The following is a 17,051-nucleotide window of genomic DNA, read 5'->3' as shown; positions in this document are numbered from 1 at the left end:
TTTCCCATTCAAATGCATGTAACAGTGAGAAACGCATTGTCTTGGCGAAATAAAGCGTTTTTGTACAACTTCATATAAATCGCTGTAACTTTTGATAGAAGACTCAGACAAACATGTTTATGGCTTTATCTTATAGAACTCAATATCCCTGTGCTGGGCAAACAGGTTTTGCAGCCGTTTGAGCTAAGATTTTAAAATTATTCACATAATGAAAACCTATACTTTGTTTCAGGCGAGTTTCCCATTCAAATGCATGTAACAGTGAGAAACGCATTGTCTTGGCGAAATAAAGCGTTTTTGAACAACTTCATATAAATCGCTGTAACTTTTGATAGAAGACTCAGACAAACATGTTTATGGCTTTATCTTATAGAACTCAATATCCCCGTGCTGGGCAAACAGGTTTTGCAGCCGTTTGAGCTAAGATTTTAAAATTATTCACATAATGAAAACCTATACTTTGTTTCAGGCGAGTTTCCCATTCAAATGCATGTAACAGTGAGAAACGCATTGTCTTGGCGAAATAAAGCGTTTTTGAACAACTTCATATAAATCGCTGTAACTTTTGATAGAAGACTCAGACAAACATGTTTATGGCTTTATCTTATAGAACTCAATATCCCCGTGCTGGGCAAACAGGTTTTGCAGCCGTTTGAGCTAAGATTTTAAAATTATTCACATAATGAAAACCTATACTTTGTTTCAGGCGAGTTTCCCATTCAAATGCATGTAACAGTGAGAAACGCATTGTCTTGGCGAAATAAAGCGTTTTTGTACAACTTCATATAAATCGCTGTAACTTTTGATAGAAGACTCAGACAAACATGTTTATGGCTTTATCTTATAGAACTCAATATCCCTGTGCTGGGCAAACAGGTTTTGCAGCCGTTTGAGCTAAGATTTTAAAATTATTCACATAATGAAAACCTATACTTTGTTTCAGGCGAGTTTCCCATTCAAATGCATGTAACAGTGAGAAACGCATTGTCTTGGCGAAATAAAGCGTTTTTGTACAACTTCATATAAATCGCTGTAACTTTTGATAGAAGACTCAGACAAACATGTTTATGGCTTTATCTTATAGAACTCAATATCCCTGTGCTGGGCAAACAGGTTTTGCAGCCGTTTGAGCTAAGATTTTAAAATTATTCACATAATGAAAACCTATACTTTGTTTCAGGCGAGTTTCCCATTCAAATGCACATGCATTTGAATGGGAAACAGTGAGAAACACACATGCATTTGAATGGGAAACAGTGAGAAACGCATTGTCTTGGCGAAATAAAGCGTTTTTGAACAACTTCATATAAATCGCTGTAACTTTTGATAGAAGACTCAGACAAACATGTTTATGGCTTTATCTTATAGAACTCAATATCCCCGTGCTGGGCAAACAGGTTTTGCAGCCGTTTGAGCTAAGATTTTAAAATTATTCACATAATGAAAACCTATACTTTGTTTCAGGCGAGTTTCCCATTCAAATGCATGTAACAGTGAGAAACGCATTGTCTTGGCGAAATAAAGCGTTTTTGAACAACTTCATATAAATCGCTGTAACTTTTGATAGAAGACTCAGACAAACATGTTTATGGCTTTATCTTATAGAACTCAATATCCCCGTGCTGGGCAAACAGGTTTTGCAGCCGTTTGAGCTAAGATTTTAAAATTATTCACATAATGAAAACCTATACTTTGTTTCAGGCGAGTTTCCCATTCAAATGCATGTAACAGTGAGAAACGCATTGTCTTGGCGAAATAAAGCGTTTTTGTACAACTTCATATAAATCGCTGTAACTTTTGATAGAAGACTCAGACAAACATGTTTATGGCTTTATCTTATAGAACTCAATATCCCTGTGCTGGGCAAACAGGTTTTGCAGCCGTTTGAGCTAAGATTTTAAAATTATTCACATAATGAAAACCTATACTTTGTTTCAGGCGAGTTTCCCATTCAAATGCATGTAACAGTGAGAAACGCATTGTCTTGGCGAAATAAAGCGTTTTTGTACAACTTCATATAAATCGCTGTAACTTTTGATAGAAGACTCAGACAAACATGTTTATGGCTTTATCTTATAGAACTCAATATCCCTGTGCTGGGCAAACAGGTTTTGCAGCCGTTTGAGCTAAGATTTTAAAATTATTCACATAATGAAAACCTATACTTTGTTTCAGGCGAGTTTCCCATTCAAATGCATGTAACAGTGAGAAACGCATTGTCTTGGCGAAATAAAGCGTTTTTGAACAACTTCATATAAATCGCTGTAACTTTTGATAGAAGACTCAGACAAACATGTTTATGGCTTTATCTTATAGAACTCAATATCCCCGTGCTGGGCAAACAGGTTTTGCAGCCGTTTGAGCTAAGATTTTAAAATTATTCACATAATGAAAACCTATACTTTGTTTCAGGCGAGTTTCCCATTCAAATGCATGTAACAGTGAGAAACGCATTGTCTTGGCGAAATAAAGCGTTTTTGAACAACTTCATATAAATCGCTGTAACTTTTGATAGAAGACTCAGACAAACATGTTTATGGCTTTATCTTATAGAACTCAATATCCCCGTGCTGGGCAAACAGGTTTTGCAGCCGTTTGAGCTAAGATTTTAAAATTATTCACATAATGAAAACCTATACTTTGTTTCAGGCGAGTTTCCCATTCAAATGCATGTAACAGTGAGAAACGCATTGTCTTGGCGAAATAAAGCCTTTTTGTACAACTTCATATAAATCGCTGTAACTTTTGATAGAAGACTCAGACAAACATGTTTATGGCTTTATCTTATAGAACTCAATATCCCTGTGCTGGGCAAACAGGTTTTGCAGCCGTTTGAGCTAAGATTTTAAAATTATTCACATAATGAAAACCTATACTTTGTTTCAGGCGAGTTTCCCATTCAAATGCATGTAACAGTGAGAAACGCATTGTCTTGGCGAAATAAAGCGTTTTTGTACAACTTCATATAAATCGCTGTAACTTTTGATAGAAGACTCAGACAAACATGTTTATGGCTTTATCTTATAGAACTCAATATCCCTGTGCTGGGCAAACAGGTTTTGCAGCCGTTTGAGCTAAGATTTTAAAATTATTCACATAATGAAAACCTATACTTTGTTTCAGGCGAGTTTCCCATTCAAATGCATGTAACAGTGAGAAACGCATTGTCTTGGCGAAATAAAGCGTTTTTGTACAACTTCATATAAATCGCTGTAACTTTTGATAGAAGACTCAGACAAACATGTTTATGGCTTTATCTTATAGAACTCAATATCCCCGTGCTGGGCAAACAGGTTTTGCAGCCGTTTGAGCTAAGATTTTAAAATTATTCACATAATGAAAACCTATACTTTGTTTCAGGCGAGTTTCCCATTCAAATGCATGTAACAGTGAGAAACGCATTGTCTTGGCGAAATAAAGCGTTTTTGAACAACTTCATATAAATCGCTGTAACTTTTGATAGAAGACTCAGACAAACATGTTTATGGCTTTATCTTATAGAACTCAATATCCCCGTGCTGGGCAAACAGGTTTTGCAGCCGTTTGAGCTAAGATTTTAAAATTATTCACATAATGAAAACCTATACTTTGTTTCAGGCGAGTTTCCCATTCAAATGCATGTAACAGTGAGAAACGCATTGTCTTGGCGAAATAAAGCGTTTTTGAACAACTTCATATAAATCGCTGTAACTTTTGATAGAAGACTCAGACAAACATGTTTATGGCTTTATCTTATAGAACTCAATATCCCCGTGCTGGGCAAACAGGTTTTGCAGCCGTTTGAGCTAAGATTTTAAAATTATTCACATAATGAAAACCTATACTTTGTTTCAGGCGAGTTTCCCATTCAAATGCATGTAACAGTGAGAAACGCATTGTCTTGGCGAAATAAAGCGTTTTTGAACAACTTCATATAAATCGCTGTAACTTTTGATAGAAGACTCAGACAAACATGTTTATGGCTTTATCTTATAGAACTCAATATCCCCGTGCTGGGCAAACAGGTTTTGCAGCCGTTTGAGCTAAGATTTTAAAATTATTCACATAATGAAAACCTATACTTTGTTTCAGGCGAGTTTCCCATTCAAATGCATGTAACAGTGAGAAACGCATTGTCTTGGCGAAATAAAGCGTTTTTGTACAACTTCATATAAATCGCTGTAACTTTTGATAGAAGACTCAGACAAACATGTTTATGGCTTTATCTTATAGAACTCAATATCCCTGTGCTGGGCAAACAGGTTTTGCAGCCGTTTGAGCTAAGATTTTAAAATTATTCACATAATGAAAACCTATACTTTGTTTCAGGCGAGTTTCCCATTCAAATGCATGTAACAGTGAGAAACGCATTGTCTTGGCGAAATAAAGCGTTTTTGTACAACTTCATATAAATCGCTGTAACTTTTGATAGAAGACTCAGACAAACATGTTTATGGCTTTATCTTATAGAACTCAATATCCCTGTGCTGGGCAAACAGGTTTTGCAGCCGTTTGAGCTAAGATTTTAAAATTATTCACATAATGAAAACCTATACTTTGTTTCAGGCGAGTTTCCCATTCAAATGCATGTAACAGTGAGAAACGCATTGTCTTGGCGAAATAAAGCGTTTTTGTACAACTTCATATAAATCGCTGTAACTTTTGATAGAAGACTCAGACAAACATGTTTATGGCTTTATCTTATAGAACTCAATATCCCTGTGCTGGGCAAACAGGTTTTGCAGCCGTTTGAGCTAAGATTTTAAAATTATTCACATAATGAAAACCTATACTTTGTTTCAGGCGAGTTTCCCATTCAAATGCATGTAACAGTGAGAAACGCATTGTCTTGGCGAAATAAAGCGTTTTTGAACAACTTCATATAAATCGCTGTAACTTTTGATAGAAGACTCAGACAAACATGTTTATGGCTTTATCTTATAGAACTCAATATCCCCGTGCTGGGCAAACAGGTTTTGCAGCCGTTTGAGCTAAGATTTTAAAATTATTCACATAATGAAAACCTATACTTTGTTTCAGGCGAGTTTCCCATTCAAATGCATGTAACAGTGAGAAACGCATTGTCTTGGCGAAATAAAGCGTTTTTGTACAACTTCATATAAATCGCTGTAACTTTTGATAGAAGACTCAGACAAACATGTTTATGGCTTTATCATATAGAACTCAATATCCCCGTGCTGGGCAAACAGGTTTTGCAGCCGTTTGAGCTAAGATTTTAAAATTATTCACATAATGAAAACCTATACTTTGTTTCAGGCGAGTTTCCCATTCAAATGCATGTAACAGTGAGAAACGCATTGTCTTGGCGAAATAAAGCGTTTTTGTACAACTTCATATAAATCGCTGTAACTTTTGATAGAAGACTCAGACAAACATGTTTATGGCTTTATCTTATAGAACTCAATATCCCTGTGCTGGGCAAACAGGTTTTGCAGCCGTTTGAGCTAAGATTTTAAAATTATTCACATAATGAAAACCTATACTTTGTTTCAGGCGAGTTTCCCATTCAAATGCATGTAACAGTGAGAAACGCATTGTCTTGGCGAAATAAAGCGTTTTTGTACAACTTCATATAAATCGCTGTAACTTTTGATAGAAGACTCAGACAAACATGTTTATGGCTTTATCTTATAGAACTCAATATCCCTGTGCTGGGCAAACAGGTTTTGCAGCCGTTTGAGCTAAGATTTTAAAATTATTCACATAATGAAAACCTATACTTTGTTTCAGGCGAGTTTCCCATTCAAATGCATGTAACAGTGAGAAACGCATTGTCTTGGCGAAATAAAGCGTTTTTGTACAACTTCATATAAATCGCTGTAACTTTTGATAGAAGACTCAGACAAACATGTTTATGGCTTTATCTTATAGAACTCAATATCCCTGTGCTGGGCAAACAGGTTTTGCAGCCGTTTGAGCTAAGATTTTAAAATTATTCACATAATGAAAACCTATACTTTGTTTCAGGCGAGTTTCCCATTCAAATGCATGTAACAGTGAGAAACGCATTGTCTTGGCGAAATAAAGCGTTTTTGTACAACTTCATATAAATCGCTGTAACTTTTGATAGAAGACTCAGACAAACATGTTTATGGCTTTATCTTATAGAACTCAATATCCCTGTGCTGGGCAAACAGGTTTTGCAGCCGTTTGAGCTAAGATTTTAAAATTATTCACATAATGAAAACCTATACTTTGTTTCAGGCGAGTTTCCCATTCAAATGCATGTAACAGTGAGAAACGCATTGTCTTGGCGAAATAAAGCGTTTTTGTACAACTTCATATAAATCGCTGTAACTTTTGATAGAAGACTCAGACAAACATGTTTATGGCTTTATCTTATAGAACTCAATATCCCTGTGCTGGGCAAACAGGTTTTGCAGCCGTTTGAGCTAAGATTTTAAAATTATTCACATAATGAAAACCTATACTTTGTTTCAGGCGAGTTTCCCATTCAAATGCATGTAACAGTGAGAAACGCATTGTCTTGGCGAAATAAAGCGTTTTTGAACAACTTCATATAAATCGCTGTAACTTTTGATAGAAGACTCAGACAAACATGTTTATGGCTTTATCTTATAGAACTCAATATCCCCGTGCTGGGCAAACAGGTTTTGCAGCCGTTTGAGCTAAGATTTTAAAATTATTCACATAATGAAAACCTATACTTTGTTTCAGGCGAGTTTCCCATTCAAATGCATGTAACAGTGAGAAACGCATTGTCTTGGCGAAATAAAGCGTTTTTGTACAACTTCATATAAATCGCTGTAACTTTTGATAGAAGACTCAGACAAACATGTTTATGGCTTTATCATATAGAACTCAATATCCCCGTGCTGGGCAAACAGGTTTTGCAGCCGTTTGAGCTAAGATTTTAAAATTATTCACATAATGAAAACCTATACTTTGTTTCAGGCGAGTTTCCCATTCAAATGCATGTAACAGTGAGAAACGCATTGTCTTGGCGAAATAAAGCGTTTTTGTACAACTTCATATAAATCGCTGTAACTTTTGATAGAAGACTCAGACAAACATGTTTATGGCTTTATCTTATAGAACTCAATATCCCCGTGCTGGGCAAACAGGTTTTGCAGCCGTTTGAGCTAAGATTTTAAAATTATTCACATAATGAAAACCTATACTTTGTTTCAGGCGAGTTTCCCATTCAAATGCATGTAACAGTGAGAAACGCATTGTCTTGGCGAAATAAAGCGTTTTTGAACAACTTCATATAAATCGCTGTAACTTTTGATAGAAGACTCAGACAAACATGTTTATGGCTTTATCTTATAGAACTCAATATCCCCGTGCTGGGCAAACAGGTTTTGCAGCCGTTTGAGCTAAGATTTTAAAATTATTCACATAATGAAAACCTATACTTTGTTTCAGGCGAGTTTCCCATTCAAATGCATGTAACAGTGAGAAACGCATTGTCTTGGCGAAATAAAGCGTTTTTGTACAACTTCATATAAATCGCTGTAACTTTTGATAGAAGACTCAGACAAACATGTTTATGGCTTTATCTTATAGAACTCAATATCCCTGTGCTGGGCAAACAGGTTTTGCAGCCGTTTGAGCTAAGATTTTAAAATTATTCACATAATGAAAACCTATACTTTGTTTCAGGCGAGTTTCCCATTCAAATGCATGTAACAGTGAGAAACGCATTGTCTTGGCGAAATAAAGCGTTTTTGTACAACTTCATATAAATCGCTGTAACTTTTGATAGAAGACTCAGACAAACATGTTTATGGCTTTATCTTATAGAACTCAATATCCCTGTGCTGGGCAAACAGGTTTTGCAGCCGTTTGAGCTAAGATTTTAAAATTATTCACATAATGAAAACCTATACTTTGTTTCAGGCGAGTTTCCCATTCAAATGCATGTAACAGTGAGAAACGCATTGTCTTGGCGAAATAAAGCGTTTTTGTACAACTTCATATAAATCGCTGTAACTTTTGATAGAAGACTCAGACAAACATGTTTATGGCTTTATCTTATAGAACTCAATATCCCTGTGCTGGGCAAACAGGTTTTGCAGCCGTTTGAGCTAAGATTTTAAAATTATTCACATAATGAAAACCTATACTTTGTTTCAGGCGAGTTTCCCATTCAAATGCATGTAACAGTGAGAAACGCATTGTCTTGGCGAAATAAAGCGTTTTTGAACAACTTCATATAAATCGCTGTAACTTTTGATAGAAGACTCAGACAAACATGTTTATGGCTTTATCTTATAGAACTCAATATCCCCGTGCTGGGCAAACAGGTTTTGCAGCCGTTTGAGCTAAGATTTTAAAATTATTCACATAATGAAAACCTATACTTTGTTTCAGGCGAGTTTCCCATTCAAATGCATGTAACAGTGAGAAACGCATTGTCTTGGCGAAATAAAGCGTTTTTGTACAACTTCATATAAATCGCTGTAACTTTTGATAGAAGACTCAGACAAACATGTTTATGGCTTTATCATATAGAACTCAATATCCCCGTGCTGGGCAAACAGGTTTTGCAGCCGTTTGAGCTAAGATTTTAAAATTATTCACATAATGAAAACCTATACTTTGTTTCAGGCGAGTTTCCCATTCAAATGCATGTAACAGTGAGAAACGCATTGTCTTGGCGAAATAAAGCGTTTTTGTACAACTTCATATAAATCGCTGTAACTTTTGATAGAAGACTCAGACAAACATGTTTATGGCTTTATCTTATAGAACTCAATATCCCCGTGCTGGGCAAACAGGTTTTGCAGCCGTTTGAGCTAAGATTTTAAAATTATTCACATAATGAAAACCTATACTTTGTTTCAGGCGAGTTTCCCATTCAAATGCATGTAACAGTGAGAAACGCATTGTCTTGGCGAAATAAAGCGTTTTTGTACAACTTCATATAAATCGCTGTAACTTTTGATAGAAGACTCAGACAAACATGTTTATGGCTTTATCTTATAGAACTCAATATCCCTGTGCTGGGCAAACAGGTTTTGCAGCCGTTTGAGCTAAGATTTTAAAATTATTCACATAATGAAAACCTATACTTTGTTTCAGGCGAGTTTCCCATTCAAATGCATGTAACAGTGAGAAACGCATTGTCTTGGCGAAATAAAGCGTTTTTGTACAACTTCATATAAATCGCTGTAACTTTTGATAGAAGACTCAGACAAACATGTTTATGGCTTTATCTTATAGAACTCAATATCCCTGTGCTGGGCAAACAGGTTTTGCAGCCGTTTGAGCTAAGATTTTAAAATTATTCACATAATGAAAACCTATACTTTGTTTCAGGCGAGTTTCCCATTCAAATGCATGTAACAGTGAGAAACGCATTGTCTTGGCGAAATAAAGCGTTTTTGAACAACTTCATATAAATCGCTGTAACTTTTGATAGAAGACTCAGACAAACATGTTTATGGCTTTATCTTATAGAACTCAATATCCCTGTGCTGGGCAAACAGGTTTTGCAGCCGTTTGAGCTAAGATTTTAAAATTATTCACATAATGAAAACCTATACTTTGTTTCAGGCGAGTTTCCCATTCAAATGCATGTAACAGTGAGAAACGCATTGTCTTGGCGAAATAAAGCGTTTTTGTACAACTTCATATAAATCGCTGTAACTTTTGATAGAAGACTCAGACAAACATGTTTATGGCTTTATCTTATAGAACTCAATATCCCTGTGCTGGGCAAACAGGTTTTGCAGCCGTTTGAGCTAAGATTTTAAAATTATTCACATAATGAAAACCTATACTTTGTTTCAGGCGAGTTTCCCATTCAAATGCATGTAACAGTGAGAAACGCATTGTCTTGGCGAAATAAAGCGTTTTTGTACAACTTCATATAAATCGCTGTAACTTTTGATAGAAGACTCAGACAAACATGTTTATGGCTTTATCTTATAGAACTCAATATCCCTGTGCTGGGCAAACAGGTTTTGCAGCCGTTTGAGCTAAGATTTTAAAATTATTCACATAATGAAAACCTATACTTTGTTTCAGGCGAGTTTCCCATTCAAATGCATGTAACAGTGAGAAACGCATTGTCTTGGCGAAATAAAGCGTTTTTGAACAACTTCATATAAATCGCTGTAACTTTTGATAGAAGACTCAGACAAACATGTTTATGGCTTTATCTTATAGAACTCAATATCCCTGTGCTGGGCAAACAGGTTTTGCAGCCGTTTGAGCTAAGATTTTAAAATTATTCACATAATGAAAACCTATACTTTGTTTCAGGCGAGTTTCCCATTCAAATGCATGTAACAGTGAGAAACGCATTGTCTTGGCGAAATAAAGCGTTTTTGTACAACTTCATATAAATCGCTGTAACTTTTGATAGAAGACTCAGACAAACATGTTTATGGCTTTATCTTATAGAACTCAATATCCCTGTGCTGGGCAAACAGGTTTTGCAGCCGTTTGAGCTAAGATTTTAAAATTATTCACATAATGAAAACCTATACTTTGTTTCAGGCGAGTTTCCCATTCAAATGCATGTAACAGTGAGAAACGCATTGTCTTGGCGAAATAAAGCGTTTTTGTACAACTTCATATAAATCGCTGTAACTTTTGATAGAAGACTCAGACAAACATGTTTATGGCTTTATCTTATAGAACTCAATATCCCTGTGCTGGGCAAACAGGTTTTGCAGCCGTTTGAGCTAAGATTTTAAAATTATTCACATAATGAAAACCTATACTTTGTTTCAGGCGAGTTTCCCATTCAAATGCATGTAACAGTGAGAAACGCATTGTCTTGGCGAAATAAAGCGTTTTTGAACAACTTCATATAAATCGCTGTAACTTTTGATAGAAGACTCAGACAAACATGTTTATGGCTTTATCTTATAGAACTCAATATCCCCGTGCTGGGCAAACAGGTTTTGCAGCCGTTTGAGCTAAGATTTTAAAATTATTCACATAATGAAAACCTATACTTTGTTTCAGGCGAGTTTCCCATTCAAATGCATGTAACAGTGAGAAACGCATTGTCTTGGCGAAATAAAGCGTTTTTGAACAACTTCATATAAATCGCTGTAACTTTTGATAGAAGACTCAGACAAACATGTTTATGGCTTTATCTTATAGAACTCAATATCCCCGTGCTGGGCAAACAGGTTTTGCAGCCGTTTGAGCTAAGATTTTAAAATTATTCACATAATGAAAACCTATACTTTGTTTCAGGCGAGTTTCCCATTCAAATGCATGTAACAGTGAGAAACGCATTGTCTTGGCGAAATAAAGCGTTTTTGTACAACTTCATATAAATCGCTGTAACTTTTGATAGAAGACTCAGACAAACATGTTTATGGCTTTATCATATAGAACTCAATATCCCCGTGCTGGGCAAACAGGTTTTGCAGCCGTTTGAGCTAAGATTTTAAAATTATTCACATAATGAAAACCTATACTTTGTTTCAGGCGAGTTTCCCATTCAAATGCATGTAACAGTGAGAAACGCATTGTCTTGGCGAAATAAAGCGTTTTTGTACAACTTCATATAAATCGCTGTAACTTTTGATAGAAGACTCAGACAAACATGTTTATGGCTTTATCTTATAGAACTCAATATCCCCGTGCTGGGCAAACAGGTTTTGCAGCCGTTTGAGCTAAGATTTTAAAATTATTCACATAATGAAAACCTATACTTTGTTTCAGGCGAGTTTCCCATTCAAATGCATGTAACAGTGAGAAACGCATTGTCTTGGCGAAATAAAGCGTTTTTGTACAACTTCATATAAATCGCTGTAACTTTTGATAGAAGACTCAGACAAACATGTTTATGGCTTTATCTTATAGAACTCAATATCCCTGTGCTGGGCAAACAGGTTTTGCAGCCGTTTGAGCTAAGATTTTAAAATTATTCACATAATGAAAACCTATACTTTGTTTCAGGCGAGTTTCCCATTCAAATGCATGTAACAGTGAGAAACGCATTGTCTTGGCGAAATAAAGCGTTTTTGAACAACTTCATATAAATCGCTGTAACTTTTGATAGAAGACTCAGACAAACATGTTTATGGCTTTATCTTATAGAACTCAATATCCCCGTGCTGGGCAAACAGGTTTTGCAGCCGTTTGAGCTAAGATTTTAAAATTATTCACATAATGAAAACCTATACTTTGTTTCAGGCGAGTTTCCCATTCAAATGCATGTAACAGTGAGAAACGCATTGTCTTGGCGAAATAAAGCGTTTTTGAACAACTTCATATAAATCGCTGTAACTTTTGATAGAAGACTCAGACAAACATGTTTATGGCTTTATCTTATAGAACTCAATATCCCCGTGCTGGGCAAACAGGTTTTGCAGCCGTTTGAGCTAAGATTTTAAAATTATTCACATAATGAAAACCTATACTTTGTTTCAGGCGAGTTTCCCATTCAAATGCATGTAACAGTGAGAAACGCATTGTCTTGGCGAAATAAAGCGTTTTTGAACAACTTCATATAAATCGCTGTAACTTTTGATAGAAGACTCAGAAAAACATGTTTATGGCTTTATCTTATAGAACTCAATATCCCCGTGCTGGGCAAACAGGTTTTGCAGCCGTTTGAGCTAAGATTTTAAAATTATTCACATAATGAAAACCTATACTTTGTTTCAGGCGAGTTTCCCATTCAAATGCATGTAACAGTGAGAAACACACTGTCTTGGCAAAATAAAGCGTTTTTGTACAACTTCATATAAATCGCTGTAACCTTTGATAGAAGACGCAGACACACATGTTTATGGCTTTATCTTATAGAACTCAATGTCCCCGTGCTGGGCAAACAGGTTTTGCAGCCGTTTGAGCTAAGATTTTAAAATTATTCACATAATGAAAACCTATACTTTGTTTCAGGCGAGTTTCCCATTCAAATGCATGTAACAGTGAGAAACGCATTGTCTTGGCGAAATAAAGCGTTTTTGAACAACTTCATATAAATCGCTGTAACTTTTGATAGAAGACTCAGACAAACATGTTTATGGCTTTATCTTATAGAACTCAATATCCCCGTGCTGGGCAAACAGAACAGGTTTTGCAGCCGTTTGAGCTAAGATTTTAAAATTATTCACATAATGAAAACCTATACTTTGTTTCAGGCGAGTTTCCCATTCAAATGCATGTAACAGTGAGAAACGCATTGTCTTGGCGAAAGAAAGCGTTTTTGTACAACTTCATATAAATCGCTGTAACTTTTGATAGAAGACTCAGACAAACATGTTTATGGCTTTATCATATAGAACTCAATATCCCCGTGCTGGGCAAACAGGTTTTGCAGCCGTTTGAGCTAAGATTTTAAAATTATTCACATAATGAAAACCTATACTTTGTTTCAGGCGAGTTTCCCATTCAAATGCATGTAACAGTGAGAAACGCATTGTCTTGGCGAAATAAAGCGTTTTTGAACAACTTCATATAAATCGCTGTAACTTTTGATAGAAGACTCAGACAAACATGTTTATGGCTTTATCTTATAGAACTCAATATCCCCGTGCTGGGCAAACAGGTTTTGCAGCCGTTTGAGCTAAGATTTTAAAATTATTCACATAATGAAAACCTATACTTTGTTTCAGGCGAGTTTCCCATTCAAATGCATGTAACAGTGAGAAACGCATTGTCTTGGCGAAATAAAGCGTTTTTGAACAACTTCATATAAATCGCTGTAACTTTTGATAGAAGACTCAGAAAAACATGTTTATGGCTTTATCTTATAGAACTCAATATCCCCGTGCTGGGCAAACAGGTTTTGCAGCCGTTTGAGCTAAGATTTTAAAATTATTCACATAATGAAAACCTATACTTTGTTTCAGGCGAGTTTCCCATTCAAATGCATGTAACAGTGAGAAACACACTGTCTTGGCAAAATAAAGCGTTTTTGTACAACTTCATATAAATCGCTGTAACCTTTGATAGAAGACGCAGACACACATGTTTATGGCTTTATCTTATAGAACTCAATGTCCCCGTGCTGGGCAAACAGGTTTTGCAGCCGTTTGAGCTAAGATTTTAAAATTATTCACATAATGAAAACCTATACTTTGTTTCAGGCGAGTTTCCCATTCAAATGCATGTAACAGTGAGAAACGCATTGTCTTGGCGAAATAAAGCGTTTTTGAACAACTTCATATAAATCGCTGTAACTTTTGATAGAAGACTCAGACAAACATGTTTATGGCTTTATCTTATAGAACTCAATATCCCCGTGCTGGGCAAACAGAACAGGTTTTGCAGCCGTTTGAGCTAAGATTTTAAAATTATTCACATAATGAAAACCTATACTTTGTTTCAGGCGAGTTTCCCATTCAAATGCATGTAACAGTGAGAAACGCATTGTCTTGGCGAAAGAAAGCGTTTTTGTACAACTTCATATAAATCGCTGTAACTTTTGATAGAAGACTCAGACAAACATGTTTATGGCTTAATCATATAGAACTCAATATCCCCGTGCTGGGCAAACAGGTTTTGCAGCCGTTTGAGCTAAGATTTTAAAATTATTCACATAATGAAAACCTATACTTTGTTTCAGGCGAGTTTCCCATTCAAATGCATGTAACAGTGAGAAACGCATTGTCTTGGCGAAATAAAGCGTTTTTGAACAACTTCATATAAATCGCTGTAACTTTTGATAGAAGACTCAGACAAACATGTTTATGGCTTTATCTTATAGAACTCAATATCCCCGTGCTGGGCAAACAGGTTTTGCAGCCGTTTGAGCTAAGATTTTAAAATTATTCACATAATGAAAACCTATACTTTGTTTCAGGCGAGTTTCCCATTCAAATGCATGTAACAGTGAGAAACACACTGTCTTGGCAAAATAAAGCGTTTTTGTACAACTTCATATAAATCGCTGTAACCTTTGATAGAAGACGCAGACACACATGTTTATGGCTTTATCTTATAGAACTCAATGTCCCCGTGCTGGGCAAACAGGTTTTGCAGCCGTTTGAGCTAAGATTTTAAAATTATTCACATAATGAAAACCTATACTTTGTTTCAGGCGAGTTTCCCATTCAAATGCATGTAACAGTGAGAAACGCATTGTCTTGGCGAAATAAAGCGTTTTTGAACAACTTCATATAAATCGCTGTAACTTTTGATAGAAGACTCAGACAAACATGTTTATGGCTTTATCTTATAGAACTCAATATCCCCGTGCTGGGCAAACAGGTTTTGCAGCCGTTTGAGCTAAGATTTTAAAATTATTCACATAATGAAAACCTATACTTTGTTTCAGGCGAGTTTCCCATTCAAATGCATGTAACAGTGAGAAACACACTGTCTTGGCAAAATAAAGCGTTTTTGTACAACTTCATATAAATCGCTGTAACCTTTGATAGAAGACGCAGACACACATGTTTATGGCTTTATCTTATAGAACTCAATGTCCCCGTGCTGGGCAAACAGGTTTTGCAGCCGTTTGAGCTAAGATTTTAAAATTATTCACATAATGAAAACCTATACTTTGTTTCAGGCGAGTTTCCCATTCAAATGCATGTAACAGTGAGAAACGCATTGTCTTGGCGAAATAAAGCGTTTTTGTACAACTTCATATAAATCGCTGTAACTTTTGATAGAAGACTCAGACAAACATGTTTATGGCTTTATCTTATAGAACTCAATATCCCTGTGCTGGGCAAACAGGTTTTGCAGCCGTTTGAGCTAAGATTTTAAAATTATTCACATAATGAAAACCTATACTTTGTTTCAGGCGAGTTTCCCATTCAAATGCATGTAACAGTGAGAAACGCATTGTCTTGGCGAAATAAAGCGTTTTTGTACAACTTCATATAAATCGCTGTAACTTTTGATAGAAGACTCAGACAAACATGTTTATGGCTTTATCTTATAGAACTCAATATCCCTGTGCTGGGCAAACAGGTTTTGCAGCCGTTTGAGCTAAGATTTTAAAATTATTCACATAATGAAAACCTATACTTTGTTTCAGGCGAGTTTCCCATTCAAATGCATGTAACAGTGAGAAACGCATTGTCTTGGCGAAATAAAGCGTTTTTGAACAACTTCATATAAATCGCTGTAACTTTTGATAGAAGACTCAGACAAACATGTTTATGGCTTTATCTTATAGAACTCAATATCCCCGTGCTGGGCAAACAGGTTTTGCAGCCGTTTGAGCTAAGATTTTAAAATTATTCACATAATGAAAACCTATACTTTGTTTCAGGCGAGTTTCCCATTCAAATGCATGTAACAGTGAGAAACGCATTGTCTTGGCGAAATAAAGCGTTTTTGTACAACTTCATATAAATCGCTGTAACTTTTGATAGAAGACTCAGACAAACATGTTTATGGCTTTATCTTATAGAACTCAATATCCCTGTGCTGGGCAAACAGGTTTTGCAGCCGTTTGAGCTAAGATTTTAAAATTATTCACATAATGAAAACCTATACTTTGTTTCAGGCGAGTTTCCCATTCAAATGCATGTAACAGTGAGAAACGCATTGTCTTGGCGAAATAAAGCGTTTTTGTACAACTTCATATAAATCGCTGTAACTTTTGATAGAAGACTCAGACAAACATGTTTATGGCTTTATCTTATAGAACTCAATATCCCTGTGCTGGGCAAACAGGTTTTGCAGCTGTTTGAGCTAAGATTTCCAAGTTATTCACATAATGAAAACCTATACTTTGTTTTGGTCGAGTTCCCCATTCTAATGCATGTAACAGTGAGAAACGCACTGTCTTGGCGAAAGAAAGCGTTTTTGTACAACTTCATATAAATCGCTGTAACTTTTGATAGAAGACTCAGACAAACATGTTTATGGCTTTATCATATAGAACTCAATATCCCCGTGCTGGGCAAACAGGTTTTGCAGCCGTTTGAGCTAAGATTTTAAAATTATTCACATAATGAAAACCTATACTTTGTTTCAGGCGAGTTTCCCATTCAAATGCATGTAACAGTGAGAAACACACTGTCTTGGCAAAATAAAGCGTTTTTGTACAACTTCATATAAATCGCTGTAACCTTTGATAGAAGACGCAGACACACATGTTTATGGCTTTATCTTATAGAACTCAATGTCCCCGTGCTGGGTAAACAGGT

This window comes from Maylandia zebra, linkage group LG22 (genome assembly GCF_041146795.1).
Source record: "Maylandia zebra isolate NMK-2024a linkage group LG22, Mzebra_GT3a, whole genome shotgun sequence".
Classification (NCBI taxonomy): domain Eukaryota; kingdom Metazoa; phylum Chordata; class Actinopteri; order Cichliformes; family Cichlidae; genus Maylandia; species Maylandia zebra.
This window is presented reverse-complemented; position numbering follows the sequence as displayed.